This window comes from Bombus vosnesenskii, unplaced genomic scaffold (assembly GCF_011952255.1).
Source record: "Bombus vosnesenskii isolate JDL3184/JDL3185 unplaced genomic scaffold, Bvos_JDL3184-5_v1.1 scf7180000013293, whole genome shotgun sequence".
NCBI lineage: Eukaryota > Metazoa > Arthropoda > Insecta > Hymenoptera > Apidae > Bombus > Bombus vosnesenskii.
Window position 1 is genome coordinate 2,795,995 of NW_022882944.1, and position 19,145 is coordinate 2,815,139.

At 34.7% G+C, this 19,145-nt stretch overlaps 1 protein-coding gene across 3 annotated transcripts in view; it reads left to right on the plus strand.

Moving 5' to 3' along the window:
- The window catches only part of LOC117232734, a 92,361-nt gene that overhangs the window by 9,208 nt on the left and 64,008 nt on the right, over positions 1-19,145 (plus strand). Inside the window, exon 1 of one of the 3 annotated variants that reach the window (XM_033492332.1) lies at positions 4,752-4,775. The exons of the other annotated variants lie outside the window; for them this stretch is intronic. The gene's annotated coding sequence lies outside the window, so the exon portion shown is untranslated. Of the gene's footprint in view, positions 1-4,751; positions 4,776-19,145 lie in introns of those variants that run through there. 3 annotated transcript variants of the gene reach the window in all.

Consider the following 19,145-nt stretch of genomic DNA (forward strand, 5'->3'; position numbering starts at 1 on the left):
TTTCTAGAGATTGCTTTTTTCTATGCGGAAATGTGTGGTTTGATAACACAGGGCACTGATTAGTGTCTTGCATACTTTGTACTGAAAATACAGTAATTTTCTTCTTGAAATTTAATGGACGTTGATTTTTTTTTTAATTAAACGCGCGTATTTTAAGAGAAGATTGTATTCTACTTTTGACAAATTTATGTCTTGGTGGAAGATTCTAATGAAATTTTACGTTGATATTTGTTGCGGCTTTTTCTTAGGAATCTTTTTCTAAAGAAGACAGGAAGATCATTTTTAGATAGAAAAGGATAGAAATCGTCTGTTTGATTTCGTTCGAAACATAGTCAATAGAAAGTTAATGTGGATTTTTCTCTGCAGTGAAAAGGAATAAAGGATGATTGTTCAAAATTAGAAATGAAGTCTTCACAGCGAAGACCGTATTTTTCTTTTGATAAATTTTTAGATTGATAACATTACTGCTATTTTTTATATTAATTATCGCTTTAATTAACTTGGAAGTCTTGCATTACGATCGAATAGAGTTTCCTTGCGATATGATATGGTAGCGATCATTTTCATTAATTCTTCCTTTAATATTTTTCACTGTACTTTCTTTTTCTTTATCTTTTCCGTTTAATCCAATTTTATCTGCAAGCAATTCGGATTAAAACGGAGCTCTCAAACTTCTAATTGAATAATCACGCAGATACCATTTTTGCCTGTTAGATTTATGAATATTAAAGTCATCCTTTAATCAGACCGTATCCTTTGTTTATACGTAATTACTGTTTCCCTGGATAATGAACGCATTTTAGGAAGCTACGAGAGAAATTCCACTGTCAGCGAAAATATCGCAAAGCCTGGACGAGTAAGAACGAATTTATAAGTTAAGGTAGAATAAAAATTATTTTAAAATTGTCTGGAATTATAATGAACAGAAGGGGATTATCATAAAGCATTCAGAAAAAATAATTCATCCAGTATCTTCTTAATTCGACAAATCAAGAATTCTTCATTTTTCTCCAGCTATTTCCAGATTAAAAATACTAATCTAAAGTTTATCCACACAGCCGTCCAATTAGCAATATTTTTCCAGCAAGATTTAGCAATTTTTCTCTTGCCATTTAAGGTCACAAATTTGCGAAAATATTCTACTGAGCTTTTCGATTCACAACCATTCGAGCAGACTATTTAATCTCCGATCTTTACGCAATTTTTATGAACAGACGGGCTTCTGAAGAGAAATTGCCGAAGAAATACGATCGCGGAAAATTGCTAAAGAAACGTTTCTAAAGGGGTGAAATCTAAGAATATCGTGTATTTTTTGTACAATTTATGCATTTTGAAATTCTGCATAGACGCATAGATACAAACTCTCGTTCGAAAATAGAACAGTCCGCGATTGACTTTCATCAACCTACGTTTCTTTCAATTCCAGAGACAATCTCTGTTCGATCGGATGAAAAATAAAACGACGAATGCGAGAATGTAATCCACTGTTAGTATGACGCTCTACGGGGGGCAGCCGATCGAATTCCGTTCAATTATCAATGAATTACGTCAGTCGGCCGCCTATTTGTCGGTGGCAAATGTCAAAACAAAGAAAAAAACTATTCGTTCTTTGACGCAAGCATCGTGTACATGCGTGTCTACTCTACGATGTAATTTTGTTTCGCGACAGGGTGACTGTACTTTCTTTTAAAACTGGTTCACACACGGCCAATATCATCGATATTGCTTAGCGACAACCAACCAAATTTTTCCTTATCGATAATGATTATCGGTAACCAAAATAAAATTCGGATCATCGATAATAGTTACTAGATAACAAAAAAAAAAAAAATTCCAGACATTTATATTGGTTACTGATAACCAAACTAACCGATAACTACCGATAATGAAAGAAATTTTTATCTTTTGTAACTGTTATTCCCAATGGAAATTTTTTACCCAAAGATATGATCCATTGTACCAGGACTTGTAAAATTTGTCACAGAATAGTTGTGATGTTTAGATTAATATAAATTAAATGCCATGTTAATATAAGTTAATATTTGACAGAAACGGAGAATTTAACGATTTTATTTATGTTCCTTAATCCTTGCGAAAATTTTCCTCTTTGTTGTTTTCAAAAAATATTTAAAGTTACCTGAAAAGTAATTTGTATACTATTCCATACAGATCATCGAGCATCCTGGTTTAAAATAATGTATATTTCAATCAGCGACCAGCTGTTGGTCTATTTGACCAAGAAATCTAAAAATTTGGAACGACGTTTCTTTAAACTGTCCGACTAAATTTTAGTGTTCACACGCGACATTTCACTAACGTTAATTGCTTCTTGCCTCAGCTACTGTAATGTCTTACTCGACTATCGCATTAAAATCTTGGTGTTCAGTCACGGCAAGTTACTAAATTCCTTGCTACTCGTCTGCTGTACTAGTCGTGTCTGAACCAGCCTTTAGAGATTAACAATAAGACGCGAAAGATGAAAAGCTCGACGTGACGGTGAAGGATCCTCGAGGCTAGTAGTTTGATCCGTGCGAGGTCAGACGTGGCTCGATAAGCCTCCGACGGATATGCGCTCGGCTCAAGGTCGAGTGTTTGGAACCTCTTTCTGTAATTGGATTAACTAAACTTTCCTCGTTGAAGGAGTGGAAATTTTCTTTTTTAATAAATCATTAGTGGACTGCGGACTTTTATGTAAATGCATATTTTCGAGAATATAATTAAAAAGGTAGAACGTCTGCCAATATACATAGGATGACGTCGATACGCTTGATATAGTGCTAGAAAAATTCTTTTAAATTGTTGAATAATTTATAAATTAACCCGTAATCGCGCGTGAAAGATTTTTCTAATCTTCAAAATTAATCTTCACCTTATTTTAATTGAGTTAGAAAAATTGATTTCCAATCAATTACTAATCAATATAGAATTTTCTTTACTTTGAACTTTTCAGCAATATCTTTTCCAGGAATATTATTTTAATATACCATCTGCTTATCTCTATCTCCTTGAAAATATCTCGCACGTCCGTTTTTCAATATTCTTTTAGCGTCGTTCATAACATGTGCTATATTTTAGATATCGTACATACTTTTTCATATCATTCTATGCATTTCTGCATCTTCAATCGTCCCATAAATGCATCAAAATCTACGATCTAATTATCAGTGTTATCGTAAATTTAATCATCCGATAATATTCATGGAAAGCCAATATTCTTAAAATAATAGAAAACGTGTAGTGTTTTTTTTTTATTTCGTTTTAAAGAAGAAGAGGAAAAAAGGACAAAGATAAGGAAGAAACAGAAGAAAACTCATCGAACTGATAAAATGTTTGGATAGTTGTTAATGGTGCCTCGAATGACGGAATTCCAGCGTATCGAATTCCCATTTCAGAAACTCGACTAGTCTATCGTTTCACCTGGACGATGGATCCCAAAGATAACGTTAACTGGAGAAAAGTTGGATCGAGCGGATGTTTTTCTCTCGAGTTACAGCAGTAGCTGTATTATCACAGTATCATGCCCAGCATCGAGCAGGAAAAACAAATAGAACGAGATAGAGATAGAGATAGACAGATAGATAAATAGAGAGAGAGAGAGAGAGAGAGTAGGGTTGGTCGAGAATTTCGCTTAGAAATTCCATCCACGGTATTCTTCCACGTTTCGTGACAGCGTTACGATCCATACCTTTGCTGGATGCAAATGACGAAGTAATATACGTGCTCTGAGATGCATGAGAACGTGCAACACCGATGACGAGATCAAGCAACTCTATATAACTCGACAACTTTTCTTAATTTGCTATTCGTTACACTCTGTTCTTGTCTGCGAATTTAAGCGTAGTTTTCTCAAGTCTGCAGAGAGAAAGAGTTTCTTCTGTTCATTGTCTTTCTTCTTCTTTTTCTTTCGTTGCAGATGATTGCACACAAGCAGAACAGTTCCTTCTGAACAATTTTTTATTTTTGGCCTTGAACGATGGAATAGAAACAGTTTTATATATAGATATACATATAGTTTGAAGAGGATTTCCCTAGGAAAAAGTTGCTCCTGTTTCTCATTTCTTCGAGCGAACAGCGATACGCAATGATATTCGTGCACTATTTCTTCGATAATTTCTTATTCTTCAATTTGAAAGATGGAATTGCAATGAACGAGATAGCGTTCAGTATAATTTTACATAGTTCGTTAACTTCCTCGACTAGTATTTCATCAATAAAAAATGTTATGCTTTAAAGGTGTGCGATACGAAACTTGCAACTATCGTCCATTGGATGTGTCAAAAATTCCTTTGCAAAACTGGTTGGCAACTAAGTGATTGCGGGTTTTGTCGTTACCACCTAATGACAAAATCAGCAATCACTTAGTTGCCAACCCAATATATGTACATAGAATATGTATAGGGTTGTCCGAAAAGTGTCTTTCTTTTACAGACACGCCTTTTACAACGACGCATCTTTATACAAACATGAAACCTAATCTGTCGAACGTTGTGATGTTTATTTTGATAGAACAAAATGGATCATACGTAATTCAATAAAATAATGTAAAACGGAAAATGTTATGCATCCATTGTTTCCTTATAAAACGAAAGAAACTTTTCGGACAACCTAATACTACGAAAGGAAATTTCCTAAGACTGCAACATTATCTCTTGCGAATGAATGCTATAGAAAGGAAACTGAAAGATTTCTTGGAAGCAGTTGGCAATATGTGAAGCATTATTGCTTTTATTGCAGGAATGTGCACCTGTGCTTCGAACTTGAAAGAAGACAAATGCGTACGTATATTTAGAGGAAAAGAAATTCATATATTTGAACCAGAGAAAATGATACACGAAAGAAGGTGAAGATAACTTTCTAACTAGATCACCAACAAAGGGATAGATACGAGCCTTTGCTACTTACGTTTCACTCCACACACTTGAGGCAGCCACTCGAGGCGCCTTCTGGTTTCTTTGTCGAACATCTTTTTACGTTTGAAAATTAGGTTTCTAGGAAATTACGATTTCTCAGAATTTTCTCCTTGCTCTTAGCTTTTCCTGCTACACCAGCAATGTTTCTTATTTTGCACATACTATTAAATATTAATATTACATTTTTATATACACACCTCTGTTCATAATCGTCGATGCACTTACGAAGGATTAAATAAATCTGCAAGATCTCATGCGATATCTTATACCATAAAGATTTCATGTATTCAACATATACACATCCATAATTATCGCGTATCACAAAATTTATTCTAAAAATACTTACAAAAATTATTGCATATTTGTAAGTTACTATAAAATGCTATAAAAAATATTATAAAATACTATGTAGCGGCACATGAATCAACGGAAGATTCGGATATTATTGTCCCTTGGAATACCAACGTTGTTTTCGTTTGTTAGGTTCAAAGGTAAACGAACTCCGGGCAAAATATTATCACCGTTATTCGTGATCGTCAACCGGAGTTACTTTTTATAATAACAACTGTAGGTATAAATAGACGAACGTGCTCTCTAGGACAGTTCAATGGTAGAGTAATTAGCGAGTATTACGACAAACGTGAAACCAAGTCTGTGAAATGTCGCGGTGTTTGTCTCAACAGAATAAAATGGTTCGTACATAATTCGACAAAATAATACAAAACAAAAAACATAGTGCGTCTATTATTTCCTCATGAAACGAAAGAAAGTTTCCGGACAACCTGATAGTTACAGTGATTTTGATATAACTGACTATTACAATTTTATCACTCGTCTCTTTATTAAACGAATCGACGCGTTTAATATAAGTCTCAACTATATCCAAGAACATATTCTGTTTTTCCAAAGGATGCATCACAGGTATCATCTTCACTTATCAGGGTGAAGTTGACTTGCATTTTAGGGATAACGGAATTATGGAGATGAGGTAATTAGAAATTAATCCAAAGTTATGAGAGCCGAGAATAACTGAGAAATGCAAATTTTGGTTTCGTGTAGCTCTTGGTATTATCGGGTGTGTTTCTACTTGCAACGGGATATCTTTGGCAGCTTCAGACTTCCGTAACTCTAGTTCGAAATTCAACGTCTCGGGCCATCACGTATTTCTGATAAATCGCGTCGTTTCAAATTTAAGAGAGTCGTGTTTTATTACGACATTATTGAAATTTCAAGATGTTTCGTGTAACATAAGTACTCTATGCAAATAAAGTAATTTCGTCAGCTCTAGATACACATAGTTAAGATTATTATTATACCTGGTATTTTTATGCATTCATATGAATATAAAAGTAATACAAAATAAATATTATAGTATATATATATATATATATTTATTATGTGTTACTATACTTCACTATATATACGATAATACAAAAAATACAGAATGCACGCAATATGAAAAAATATCTAACGTATTCAAAGTAAACCATAGTTCATAACATTTAATAAGTGAAACGAAGCTGAATTTCGATAAATATCTTCGCTGTAATTATTATGTACATATGTATATTTCCTATGAACCTTTATGAATACGCGACGCTACGAAATGTTTGTGAATATCGCAAATTTGCATGGAAATTGACGTTAATTGTTGGTATGTTTGCTTCTATTTAATTGTCTGAACTGGCCGCGGTCAATTTTATTCGCAATTTGTTTGATATGTGTTTGCGATACGTAGCACCAACTCGCGATTCTAATAACGTTTCATTGGCGTTTATCAACCTTGTTCAGCAAATATTAGGCGATCGCGCGTATCTCAACCGCGTTGCCAATGTTATTATATAAGTTGTCGCTTTCATCGTTTCACGAAGCCGTAAAATGTCCAGAGGAAAATTAAGGAAGCAAAAATGATGGAAAAATAGGAATTACGTACAAGAGATTTTTAGGATAAATGTAAAAAATGTAAAAACAAAGATAGCGTGTATTTTGGCAGATTAAAAAGCAAACAATAAAATTCACAAAATAACGAGGCGAGAATTAATTAGAAAGTATAATAAAGTTATATAATAGCTTTAATAAATAAATTTGTTTCTACAATTCTCTACAACACTAACTACCATTCTCGACATAGATTCGTAAACCTGTTCGATAAATAAAACACTCGCTTAATTTCTCCTCTTCACGTAATATTTGACATTTTCTTCCTCGAAATAAAACACGAGCGATTTTCCAAAGGAAAAATTACTCCACAAAACCTTCGAATACCACCGACAGAACACATCGTTCAGAAAGGAACGTATGCTTAAACGTAACGTTTGGTTTTCTGTGGAGACAGAAATTGCAAGGGGGAAAAAAAAGGTAGGAAATAGTGCTGCTTGTCAGGCAATCCGGTTTTCGTTGGTAGCACGATTTCCACTGGTATAACTGGTCCGATTTGCAGTGCTAAACAGCATTAAAATTCATGAAAACCCCTGGAGTGGCCACGCTCGGCTGCTCGTCTTTGCGCGTATGCCCGTCAAAAGAAATTCAAACAAACGAGTGCCTGTGGCGAAGTGGCTTACACTCGGCTTCTGCCTATAAATTACCACGCGCAGTGATTTTCACGCGCCACGTACAATCTCACGCGAAAACGACCGTCCTTTCCTCGTGTTTTTCACCCACTCACGCGTACGCAACGTTATCTACGACTGAAACGTATAACACGTCTTTGTAATCAAAGTCAGCCTGGAAAGCGTCCGATTCTACTTAAAACAACAAGCCGAGAATGTAGAAGAAAATATTTTTACGCGATTTTTCGTTCTCGTGGCAACTGAGTTTGAATATTGTTCGGATGTACGTTTGTCTCACTCATATAAGGACCAACCGAGGATTTATCGTAATATCGCAAATTTTATAAAATTGTAAAATGTAGGTAGAAGAAATAGCTGCGAGGAAAATATTAAGCGAATCCTTGAAATTCTCTTTCATAGCCACGATATTAATTAACGATCGATATGTACATAATAACGATAGTGTAAATCGATTGAAAAAGATTGGAAATGAAACGTGGATTCATAATGGGTTAAGGAAAAACGAAGTATAGTACTCGTTTGGAAAGTTGCATCAGTGCCTCACAAGAACAATCTGTGTATCCAATTCTCAGAACTTCATTTTATGTTATAAAAGGTAGAACAGAGAGGAAGAAATTTTAAAGGCAAACAATCATTCCATTCTCACTCAAAAGATTCATCTTCGAACTTTTTACAACTTCCATTCTTTTTCCCTCCCTCTCCCTTGAGTCATTTTTAATTTAATATTTCTCACACCTGGCGTCTTTAAACCGTAGAAAATGATCAATTTCGAGGCCGCTAGGATGGATTCCATGGTATCGTCTGGAAGGAAATTTCGAATCAGGAAAACAAAGGCTGCCTGCAGATGTAGCACCTACTCTTCTGTTCGCAGTAAAGTATAGTCGATTCCTTATATAACACTGAAAATATTCTTCGTATTATACGAGTGACACACATATGTTATACAAATACGAACATTATGTATGCGATTGAAACGAACTATTTATGAAAGATGCAATTTTTTGTTCACCTTTTTTTTATTGCAAATAATTTAATAATCTGTTATAATCGTATCCTGTGTCGTTAGTGAACGTTGCCGATCTGTTGCTTTATAGAAACTGCCTGAACATTTCGATCGAAATAACGTATTAAAATTATTTCGTATTTTAACGTATATAAGAAGTAAGATACGTTTGTGTTTAAATTGCCCGCGTATTAAAAAGTATTGGGGAAGTTTATGAAATTGTAGTTAAGAATACCGAGACCTCTACGAATCATCGTTCATGTAAAGTGGATATATATCGTTGAATTTTATATACGAGTTAAGAAAGGATCTGCATTTGCATTTTCATTTGCATTTTCATTTGCATTCATAATATATTCCAACCGTAATTTTTCAAGCTTCATTAAAAGATTTGTACTGGAAAGAGCCTTGCCTCTTGCGTATTTCATCTGAAAAATTTAAGTCAGTCAGTTACGTATTTTCCATCTCGTACAATTCGTGAACATTTTTACCATAACATTACATATATGATACATACTTTTCATACATGGTCGACAAATCCAAGTGAGATATAGCGGGATTCCGCGTGTTAGAACAAAATTATACTTAATGCTTCGTTAAACAACCCTCGATAGATGGAATCTTCACATCCAAACTCTCGTATCATTTAACTTGCAATTACTATAGCGGTCGTTATATCACGTACTTCTAACTGATTCTAATTTGCAAATATCATCAGTAGACTGCGTTTGTAGAAAATCGAAAACAGTAGAAACATACAGAGTGTCAAAAAAATACCTGTAATAAAAAGTAATAATAAAAAGCGATAATAAAAAGTGTAATAAAAAAAAAAGAGCAGCTGTTATAATCTTTGATGGGCGACATAAATTTTAAAGTAACGTCCCATTGCCATAGCTGCGTTAATAAAAATATGAAATTACACGAAAAGCAGTCTGATCTTACTTACTTACAATAAATAAATTATTGCTCCGGTGTAACCAGATTTCCCTATGTTTTCCGTAAGAATTCCTGAATAAAGTTGTACCTTCGTTGATATATACCAGCCGCCTTTATCTCTTTCGTATGTCACAATTTTTCTCGTTTAGTTTCCTTTCCATCTACCTTTGTTTCCGAATATCTCACTTTGATCCTCCAACCCTTACTTTTTCTACGGTTGCTTCATTCCCTTCTGTCTTGCCTGGCTCATCCCTTTCTTCTTCTTTCGTTTTCACTCAGACCAACTGGTTTCTTACGCCAGCAGGTCCCTCCTTATCTACTCTGACCCGTGGTATCCTTTTTACCGTGTACAATATCGTGAAACGCAAGGAATAGCAACGAGGTCGTGGTTCAAGGCCACGCCTTTTCAACCACACGTGTCTCGCAATTTTTTCTTTCCTTCTCTCTTTTTTTTCCCTCTTTTCTCCTCTCTGATACTTGGCGACTTTTATCGAGGTCCTTTCTTCCCTTTCACGTCCACCATTCGTACTCTTTGTTCGGCCGTGAGGTTATTACCACGCGAGCGAGAAAGGAACTTCTGGTTTCTCAGGGTTTCGCCAGCCAAGAAATGGGTTAAACGAAATTTTTCGGGGCCAACGAAGGGTTTCCTAAGGCTGGCAGATTCTTACAACAGAAGAAATTTATATACCGCGATGGATTTTCGTCAGTTAAGAGTATCTTTTTTCATTTTTATCCCGTGTTTAAGGTCACGTGCAGCTTTCATGGTTATTGATGTCCACGGCGAGAATGATCGGTGGAACAGAACGTATCGAACTATTAGGTTGCCCGAAAAGTGTCTTTCTTTCGCAAACGTGTTTTTTACGACAGTGCACCTTCGTACAAACGTGAAACCAAGTGTGTGAAATGTCGCGATGTTCATCTCAAAAGAACAAAATCGATCGTACGTAATTCGACAAAATAATATAAAATAAAAAACGTAGTGTGTCTATTATTTCCTCATAAAACGAAAGAAATTTTTTGGACAACCTAGTAGAATAGATCGTACGAACGAATATCTTGCAGAGCTTAGAAAATCTGCAGCTTCATTGCCGGAGTCCTCTTTTTTGTAGCACGTTGAGCGAATTAATTAGGTCATGCTGTACTGTTGTACCCTTTTAGTATTGTATTTAGGCGATTAGGATATGTCTAGTAGAATCTAATAAATGTCGCATTTATATTAACAAAAAGATACATTAATAATAAAATTAAATGTCGTTTATATTTGGTTTACTTTTAGCGATAGGGTGTGTACAGTTCGTATGGTCTGTAGTTAAGAATTTCGTTCAAGAGAAATAAAGAAACGAATATTCGTATAAACAAAAATGCAATATCAACGGACTGAATTTTTGATAGAAATTTCACGGGAATTCCTGGAAATTAGTAGCGGAGATTTTAATTCGAGAGATTTTCAAAGGGAGAAGGAATTTGCATATTGCGAAGAATTCTTTTGTCCTGAGAATGTTGCTTTTAGGAAAAACGTAGGATGTAAGTAGTCAAAATTTTTAATCAACACTTTATAAAGGAATTTTCTGTTGAAATTTTTTGCATATCAGCGATGGGCATATTAACTCGAGAGATTTTTAAAGCAGAAGGAATTTTCATATCGAAAAGAATTCTCTTAGCCTGAGAATCGTTGTTTCTAGAAAAAAGTAATAAGAAACAAGTATTCAATCCTCAATAGAAATTTTGCAGAGAAGGTTTAATTTTTTAGAATTTTTAACTCAATTCTTTGTACGCAACGTAATATTTGAATAAATTCTTAAATTGGCTAAACAATAAATATATTTTTAGTAAAAATAGTTCACAATTTTATGTCTGTGTTTTCTTTACAGAATCACTCGAAAAAACATATTTCTATTAATAATCACTTAAAAAAAAAAACTTTTCTTTACAAAGCAAAATATATTTAATTCTAAAAAGTACAAATTGTAAAGATATCAACGTATGGTGAAGATTTCATTGTTGTTTCCTTCTTCTCTTTCGACAAATAACAGATCATGCGGCTTTTTATTATTAGGTTGCCCGAAAAGTTTCTTTTGTTTTATAAGGAAATAACAGGCACAATGCTTTTTGTTTTTTATCAGTTTATTGAATTATTCACGAACATAATAATAGGAATATAACAAAATAAAACAGAAATTGTCGTTCATCTATTATCACCTTATGAAACGAATGAAACTTTTCGGACAACCTAATATTTATTTTATTCTTCTATGATATCTCGATAGAAACAAAGCGTTCAATTCCGTGAGTTTCACAGTTCCGTGAAACAGTAAGCACATGAATTTCAAATTTCGTTGTATTAATGTCACGAGTCAGGCATTTCGAGATTGAAACAGCGTATTGTTACGGATCATTGAAATCCTTTCCTGTAGGGTTTTATTTACGTCGAAAGTAATAACAAAATCTAGTTAAAAGAATCTCGCTCGTAGGTGTCGTGGATACAGCTAAAAGCAGAGAGATTTGATTAAAAACATCAGTTTGCGTGAAGATGAAAGGTTTGATTTTATACTTACTTGTTGACATTCTTCTTTTACATTCGTTTCAATAAATACAAGTTATCATTGAGATTTATTTTTCAAGTTGGTTTCAGGTCATTAAAGGTTCGTGGAATTCTATGATAATGAGAGGATATTTAATTTTCACATTGAGTGTGTAATGAATAATCATTTCACGTTGCTAGAATATTAAAATGCAACATATTAATTAATTAGCATATTGGAGTTATTTTATGCGTTATACTTCTGAATACCGAGCATTAATTACCCGATATTTGCCATGTTGCACTGAGATCGAACGAAACTCAATTCCATGTTTTATTGTCTCTCGTTCATCAAAATGTAAATTTCTACGAAGAATTTACGGTCTAATTATTACTTGTTATCGCTTTATTCTCATCTTTGATTCTGCTGCAGCACGATTAATTTCTACGTTGCAGATGTTTGTATAAATTCATATCTTTATGGATACAACTAAAAAGATGAAATCTACCCGGAGATTTGTTTCATCCAATAAAAATTATAACGAGTACTGCACTTTTGATATTTTCTATACCTCTGTTCATTAAAAAATTCACAATCCACTGATTATTATTTCCAAACATCTGAACTTCCCCAATCTCAAAATAATTCTCTAAAATTCCCCCAATTTAAAATTCAAATTCTGCCCGCAACCTCACACTGCCATTTACAATGCTGATTTATTTCGAGTTCAAAGATCTTAGCACGGTTATAACAAATTAGCTTCAGAGCTGGAAAACGTTAAGTATTCGGCCCATTTCAAATTCAAATTCTCCCCGCAACATCACACTGCTATTGGGTTGGCAACTAAGTGATTGCGGACTTTGTCATTACCACCTAATGACAAAATCCGCAACCACTTAGTTACCAACCCAATATTTACAATGCTCGTTTATTTCAACTTCAAAGACTTTAGCACGGCTATAACAAATCAGATTCAGACTTGCGAAATATCAAGTACGTAATAGAAACACCAAGGTATTTCCACGATGGAAGAAAACAACGTACCTACCAGGTACGAACGATTTTTTAAAAACACTCGTGCAACTTAAAATTCACCATCTTCGTACTACTTAGGACTATCTGACAAAAGCGTGTACAAAATTGTATCCGTACTAATAGACGCCGAATAAAACCTAATACACGATGTACATATCTCACGTGAAAATCTTGGAAAAGTCGCGTACGTGCACCCATCAAGAATAACCCTGGTCGATAACTATCCCTCAGGATTATGTTTCGAGGTAAAATCACTACGTAAGTTCCAACACAGTGTATCAGCAGCGTCTTCCATTCAGCTACCGGCATCTTCTATTATGTATGTAGCTCCTAATATCGCGGAACGCTTTTCGTATTCCGCAAACGTTCCAAGTTCGCCGTAAATTTCGACGAGCTTCGGTTAAGTAGCCAGGGGAAGCTTCCCTAAAGTACACGAAATGCCTAGGTCCGCACTGTGCGTGAACATACACGCGTCTCAAACGCTTGCTGATGGCTCGAGGATCGCTGATGATACGAGGGATGCCTGTAGACTCGACGCTGGTGATTTAGAGATTTATTTAACGACTTATGCCAGGAACGAGTATCGCGAATAGCTGGCTGATACTGATCGTGGAAAAAATTTCAAATGGAAACACATTTGTGAAATTTTGTTTCCTTTTCCAACCTTCTGTACGACCATTCCCACTCGTCCTCCTGGTTCTGTTCCATAGAATACGGCAGCCAGAGTGCTCGTAGCTCTGATCCCCGAGCAATGGACGCGGAGTACGTCTATTGAGAAGCTGAGAATTTCGATACACCGACCAGTGGTAGAAAATGAAACTGTCGAGGGTGGATCGAGCGATATGATCGCGATGTTTAAATGGAGTGAAAAACGAGCGTTACATTTGTTTTAATGGTTTTACGTCGATCGGTATAATAAGAGTAGGAGGATTCTGTGACTTGGTGTAAGAGGTACCAATGTCGTAGCTTTGCAAAAGCGAGTTAAACCTGATATAGAGTTAGCGACAATTTCAAATTCTATGTAGAAACGACGATAAGCCAAATGTCAATGTTTTTCGTACAATAAACTTTGCCTGCAAAATACCAAAGTCAACATGGAATACGTAAAATAGCGTAAGCTTTGATTCTCCAGTTTTGTGTTAGAAAAGAGATTTGAAACGGCGGGAACTTGTGTGTTGTAAATTATTCGAACATGAATTTTTTAAACATAACTTTAAATATTGATATCTCGACTTTGTAAATATATTGGTATTGGTATTAAGCAGTTGTTAAAATTTATGCAACAGAATTTTCTCCTGGAAAAAATAGAAGCAAGCCACGGTAGCTGATATTAATACAGATATGTACAATATATTATACTCTTCAATATGGAACAACCTTTTCGAGGTTGGACCAAACTTTCTTTGAGGATTTAAAAGGATTAGTTTACCATATGTTGTGTAAAAACTCGCCCAGGAAATTGCAATTGGTCGGTACAAGCATAGTTCATTCTTTACAGCTTTTTTTATCTCAGCCTGTAATGAAAATTTAAACAACATATTTCGAAGATTTATAATAGTTATACACACGTTGAAAATTTCATCGACTAACCGTCGTAACCTCGACAGCAAAACCCCTGGAAACAGACGTTTGTGAAACCTATAACTCGTTTTCTTCCTATCTCTTTAAACGTTTCCGTAGAATAATCAGCCGATGGTCTGATCGAAAATCTTGCTACACGCATCTAAAAATTGCATTATTCCTTCAACTTCAACGTAGGATTGTGTATGGATAAAATAAAAGTTATTGTCGAAGTTCTATATTTTATGCGGGATTGACATTTTTTAAAGTTGGTGTTGCGGAAATCGAGGTTTGGTTAGTTTCACTAAAGGGATTTGCAGGGTAGGACGATTCGTATTATCGGGGACGATTAAAAATAAATATTGGCTCAATTAACGCGACCCAATCCGGGTTAGTTTGAGCCTGTTTCGATAGCGCCAGCTTCGATGAATTTTTCTGTTAATTGGCGATTTTTTAATGAGATCTTGAATATTATATTCCATCGCTATTTTCTTTTCTTTTCTTTAACTCGTGCTACTTATATTTTTATTACACTATTTTATTATGCTACCATGCTTTTATTGTATTGAGGAGGAATTGGGTCAATGTATAAAGGCTCAAAAAATTGGAGATATCGAGCGAAGATAGCCACGAATTTTATGCGATACGGAGATGTATGCCGGTTTGCGGCAGCATTTTTTAGAGTCGGATATAAAATCACATAATTTTCCAGCGCTTTTACCGTCTGCTGAAAATTCAACATATTTATCATTCTGTAAAGGACGTTCCAAAACAAGGGAGAAAAAAGGATGAAATGCTCGTCGTTCGCCAAACCTTCCAAATCTTTATTCTGATTTTTTTTAATAAAAAAAAAATACCCAAATTCTGGGGACATTAAATAAATACGAAGAGTAGAATGTAAGGAATTTCATTGAAATACTACCCCGTATATTTTATGTCTGAATTATTGTTGAATTTAAAGAAAAGTCCCTGGAATTTTCTTTCCATCAGGAAGAATGGAATAAAATGTTAGAAATGTTGTTAGAATATTAGTTTACAAATCTTTTGTTCCAATAATTCCAACACATAAACAAATTTATTGTCAAATTTTTCGCTCTTCTGTGTTTCTCGAATCACTTTTTTTTTTTTTTATCACTATCGAATATCTCATATTTAAGGAAACATAAAATAATTATTACGTTGATATAAAGTTAATAATATAAAGTAATTTTTCGTTTTGTTTCGAAATATCAAAAGTCTTTTTGTTTTTTAAAACGAGATACAGATTCGGATATAAAAATTCAAAGAAAGTAACGGGATTCATTTTGGAAACTTGTAAGTTCGTTTAACGACACAAATTTCTCTCAATAATAATAATATTCCTCTTACAAAAATTACGAATTATCGAGACATAAAAATTCAAAGAACGTAGCAGTATCGATCGCTGAAAGTAACAAATTTATTTAATATTTTATTTTCTTCAACGACTTACGGCAAAACGTGTATCATCGTTAAGCGATAGCGGTTCAAAATGTATATTTCTAACCGCTTTCATTGAGAACCGATAGCGGAAGCGAAGTCACGTCCGGAAATAATAAACGATGAGCATCGTTCGAACACCAGCGGAACACTTTTAACGAGCCACGTTAGATGTTCCGCTTATCAGGATTTACTTAACGACTCGAAAAAGCCTTTCCAATTTTACGTGACACGCGCTTCGGATCCTCGTTCGTTCAAATGTACACAGAATACTGAAAATATCACCGTAAACGTTGCTCTTCCCTTCTCCCTTATTTCCTAAAGGGAAATATAGTCTGTAAATGTTACTTTGTGCCTCTGGTTTTTCTGCTTTTGCGGCTTTCAAACAATCAATGAAAATGAAAAATGGGCTTGTTTTATAGGAAAGCCTCGTTTCGTGTATCGAAGAAAATAAATAGAAAATTTACGATAGAAGCGTTTGATCACAGTTGCTTCCTTTTGACGAAACTAAAATTACAGCGATCTTACAATCGAGTGATGATTTCATGGTTGTTGTAGTCGTGCATATGCTTAGCGCGATATTATGACGAATGTGCAAGGATAAATAAAATTATAGGAAATGTGCCTGGGGTTTGAGAATTTTTCGCATAATTTTTCTATCGCGTCTAATTTCTATTTGAACGCTTATCACAGAAAGGTGTTATGTCCATGTCGTATGTGTTGCCCAGAAGATTTGGAAATTTCATTTTCGCTGTAAAAACACACTGTCGTGATTATATCGATCGAGTTTGAAATCAATCTGAACACGTGTACGGGAATTACAAGATATTTAGTATAAAATTAGTATACAACATGAGTAGCCAGCCCTAATCCTGTATACTATTAGCCTCGATGAATATTGAGGTTTGTTAATGTAATTTATAATTGACCGTTTAATTATTTTTCTAATTTCTATCAAATATATACAACAAATATATATCCTGTAGTTTGTCATAAAGATTTTCATATTTCTTTCAAGCTTTACGAATAAAATCACGATAGTTGAGTCTCGTTACATCGCCAATGGAATTTTTAGGCTTCTGGCATAAAACGCAGAATATTCATAAGAGTTTCTTACAAGTTTCGTAGGTAAACGAAAATTACTAGAATTTGACGCAGTATCACGAAGTCCCTTTCGATGATGAAGCGTCTACAAGTCCCTTTTATTAATAGCAGCATCGATCCTCGTCAATCAACATTATGCACATCGCGGTGCGCACAATCTAACGCATCAGAAATTGTGTGTGCATGATGCGTGACGTAAACCTGGACAGATTCACCTTATCCCGTCGATATACACGACGAACGAACTAAATTCCCGGAATTCCTTTGGAACAAAGCGCCTGGATTATGGTTCCGTGCCTTTTGGTCGAACCGAGAGTCCATTGGATTCCTGTGGCCCAGTTGCCTGGATACTCATCGATGAGAAATGAATAAAAGGCCGGTGTAACGTAATACCTACGACCTCCATCGAATTTAGATGAATTTTCATCTAAAATTCTTCAAGCTTTTTCAGACACGGTGCTTTCAATTTTCTATGCTTTTTAAATAAAATACGGCAGAGCCGTGTTTATTGGGCAAAGTTTTAACGAACGCTCGACGTGTGGTCTTTGAGTTAGTTCTGTTTCGTTTGTCAGATGAATTGTACTCGGATCAAACGATAAATCAGGCAAATTATATTCAAACGCGATTCAGATAAATGAAATTTTACTGTGGCGGATTTTTGAAAGTCTTGTTTCATTTATTTACGCATATATATAACATCGTTTCTTTCTTTCACAGGCCTATTTTTATCGATACTTTTAGTAGCGTTTCATCGTAGTAGCTCAATCATTGCACTGGTAGCAGTTTGAAAACATGTTTTGTATATAAAAAAATAAAAAGGAACCGAGATCAATTTCTTCCTTTCTTCCTTCATAAATGAGGTTATAGAAGCTTCTGGTTATAGAAGCTTAATTGACTAAGAACCTCGGGATTCTAGGGATTTCATTGATAGAATGTCTATCGGGTTTTTTTTTATAAATTTAAACTATTTACGAACTTGTATACGTTCACGTAATATCGTCATCCTAACTTTTCCTGCAAATATTGTCAAAAGTTCCTCTGGGAATATTACCACATTTAGGAATTTTCAGTTAAGAAGCCATGCAACCATATCTGCTTCAAGAAATCTAAATCCTTTTTATATCTTTTTAAAGCTGTATACATCTAGAATACCGTGGTAAAAGGGTACTTTGAAATTTTGAAAAATGGCGAGGTTCCAACGCTGAATACGAACGCATTCTTTTACTTTAGAGGAAGGTTAACTTAAAACTTCAAACACGTTTTTCCCGAAACTATGTTTTTCGACCTTGCACCCGGTAGATCTTCGAAACTCTCCATTGGATTAACTTGAAATTTTTAAACGTTATTCTCTGAATTTTTTCAAACGTTTAAAGTTGCTTTTCGTCAGCGTGAAATCAAATGCTTTCCTTGACAAGCCGCCATTTCTTTATTTTTCCAAGCTATGAAAATGTTTTATGCCACATCGAGGATAATCTGTTTTCACCACCGTCATTTTCTAATTTTATGTGATACAGAGTTCAAATGTTGTTGGAAATTTCCTATAAAAATGTTGATCCTTTAGCAAATATTTGTAGGCGAGAAGAAATGTTAGATTTACCCTACTTTTTTAAGCCTTTGCACCCTTAAATGGGTAGATTCGCGATTGCACGCAAGAAAGTTTGCAAGATGATCTTTTAAGCACTGCTTTAACGTTATTGTCGCTACACAAAGTCTAGGCGAAGTATTAAAATTCTATGGAACTCGTGTGTTCTTCGGGAACGCGTTTCTCGCGAAACATGCAAAGTTTTGACGCTCCTGTGAATATCAATTTGGACTAGGCGTTTTAGTGGCTTGCTGCTGTCTTAATGTTTAAATAAAACTAATATTCTTCCTTTGAGGAAGTTTTCTGAAGTGTGTCGAGGACATGGTTTATTCGTGTACTTTAACTGTAGCTGATGGGAAATTTGTTTTCATCGAAACCATCTAACTCATCTATTTTATATACGTAACACGAATAAAAAGTAAATTGCATTTTCAAATTTGAAATTTTACTTTGTAATTTCATTTC